The sequence below is a fragment of the Babylonia areolata genome, chromosome 12, assembly GCF_041734735.1.
Source record: "Babylonia areolata isolate BAREFJ2019XMU chromosome 12, ASM4173473v1, whole genome shotgun sequence".
NCBI classification, from domain to species: Eukaryota; Metazoa; Mollusca; class Gastropoda; order Neogastropoda; family Buccinidae; genus Babylonia; species Babylonia areolata.
Window position 1 is genome coordinate 41,158,180 of NC_134887.1, and position 2,500 is coordinate 41,160,679.

A 2,500-nucleotide genomic window follows, 5' to 3' on the forward strand; every position below is an offset into this window, starting at 1 on the left:
GTACAGGTTGTGGTCATTACATTTGGTCAGTACAGGTGGTGGTCATTACATTTGGTCAGTACATGTAGTGGTCAGTACAGGTGGTGGTCATTACATTTGGTCAGTACAGGTGGTGGCCAGTGTCAGTGCATTTGGTCAGTACAGGTGTTGGTCATTACATTTGGTCAGTACAGGTGGTGGTCATTACATTTGGTCAGTACAGGTGGTGGTCAGCACAGATGTTGGTCAGTACAGGTGGTGGTCATTACATTTGGTCAGTACAGGTGGTGGTCATTACATTTGGTCAGTACAGGTAGTGGTCATTACATTTGGTCAGTACAGGTGGTGGTCATTACATTTGGTCAGTACAGGTAGTGGTCATTACATTTGGTCAGTACAGGTGGTGGTCAGCACAGATGTTGGTCAGTACAGGTGGTGGTCATTAAAGGTATTTGGTCACTGTAGGTGTTGGTCTTTAAGGTGGTGGTCAATACAGGCGGTGGTCAGCACAGTTGTTCGTCATTACAGGCGTTGGTCATTACAGGTCGTGGTCAGTGCAGGTGTTGGTCAGTACAGGTGGTGGTCAATACAGGTGGTGGCCATTACAGGTGATGGTCACTAAAGGTGTTGGTCATTAGAAGTGGTGGTCAGTACAGGTTGGTGGTCAGTGTCACAACTCATGACAATCTCGTGTGGAGTGTTTTGTGCATTACCTTCCCCATTTACCCTCTCCCATTCGAGCATTCGTTCAGTGTGTGTTAGCTCCCGGTCGTGCGTTTTTTAGGTGAAATCGGGGAGTCTCGTTTGTGTGTTTGTGTCACTGCTGAGTAGAGTTTAAAGTCTCTCTGTTCTGTAGGCTTTGCGCCCGCGGCCTTCTTGGAGGAAGGTCGTGTCTGTTGGGTTTGGGGCTTTTTGCCCAGCTGGCACCCTCACGTGGGGATGAGTTTTCCTCCGGGTGGCCATGTTTTCTGTTCTGTGTGCTCCAGCTCAGAGGGAGTGCCCTGCTGGACGTGTCTTTGTTTTGTTTTATTTCCAGCGTCAGGGTAGTGGTACCCGGTTGGCAGGTGAGTTCGCTGTTGCATTGTTGAACTTATCTGTTGTAGTTTGTACTTGTCAGTTGGCTGTTATAAGTGCTGTTTCTTTGTTCATTTGTCCTGTTCTGTTAAGATGCCAGATGTTTGATTTTGTTTATTGGGATTTGAGGGTTAATGCTAAAAAGTCATGCTTGTATTGTTTTCCTCTGTTGTGATATTTTAAACATAACCTTTAAAAATAATGGTTACTGGGATTTATTAAGTATGCTTAAAGTATTTCAGCCACTAACATTTCCTTGTGAACCCCTTTACTATTATTGTAAGAATGTTTCTATTTTCGTTATGTTCACAAGGTCAAATTATCATTGATATGTTTTCTAAACTATCAGTCCCCCCCCCTTGTTCTTTCAACGTCTTATGTACAATATCTTCCAGAAAATGTGTTCACCAGTGAATGTGAAGTGCGGGGTGGTGTCAACGGAATTTTTGTGATATTTTATAATGCTGTTTCAGTTTCGTTAAATCTTTTGCTCATCACTTTGTCTTGCAAGTTCATTGAGGGGGTGGGGGGGGGGGGGGGGGCGGGCAGGGGTAATCCTTCCAGAAGGATAATATAATTCATGCAGTTTGCAGCGTCCCACTTCCTGTGCTTTCCCCTCTTCAGCCTGTGTTGGCCGGACAGCGTTGGTGCTCTGGATGTCTGCGGCCTTCCTGCTGCCCTCTTCTCATCACCGTCGTCATTTGTGCTCTAGTTTCGTCTTCATCACTTTTCAGTTTTCACCGTCGAAGTCGTCGTTTTCCTCTTGTGTTGTGCAGTGCTTCAGTTTATGTATTCATCAAACGTCTGTAGTTCACTGGTAGCATTCTACGGACTGTTTGCCGCTGGACGGCCGTGTGTTAAAGCTCTGTGTTTTTGTGTGTGTGTTATTTATCCATTCTGTTGTCATTTAAGTGTTGTTGCAGCCGGGGTTGTGGTTTTTGTTGTTTGTTTTTTTGGCAAGCTCTGTGTGTGATTAAATAAATGTATGTGAACCCTGAATTGTTGTAGTCTGTGTTTGTGTTGTCTGGGTGTTAGTGCTGGGCTGGGTGGGGGTTTCTAGTCCGCTCTCTTATAGAGCGTGACCGTCAGTACCAGTGTTTATTGCATACAGGTGTTGGTCAGCACAGGTGTCCATTACGGGTGCTGTTCATACTGGTGGTCATTACACGAGGTAGTAATGACAGATGGTGGTCATTACAGGTGTACAGGTGTTTATCAGCACAGGTTTGGTAGATTACAAGCTGGGGTCAATACAGGTGGCGGTCAGTACTTGTGTTCGATCAATACAGGTGTTGGGTCAGTACAAGTGTCCATTACAGGTGATAGTCATTAGTGGTGGTCATTACACGTGGTAGTAATTACAGGTGGTGATCACTACAGGTGGTGGTCATTGCAGGAGGTGGTCAGTACAGGTGGCAATCACAGGTGGTGATCAGTACAGGTAGTT

The 2,500-nt window shown here is 45.6% G+C and overlaps 1 protein-coding gene across 1 annotated transcript in view; it reads left to right on the top strand.

Annotated features, from left to right (window-relative positions):
- Positions 1 to 2,500, top strand: part of LOC143288627 (protein-glutamine gamma-glutamyltransferase E-like) — a 31,996-nt gene that overhangs the window by 15,543 nt on the left and 13,953 nt on the right. The window lies entirely within an intron of this gene.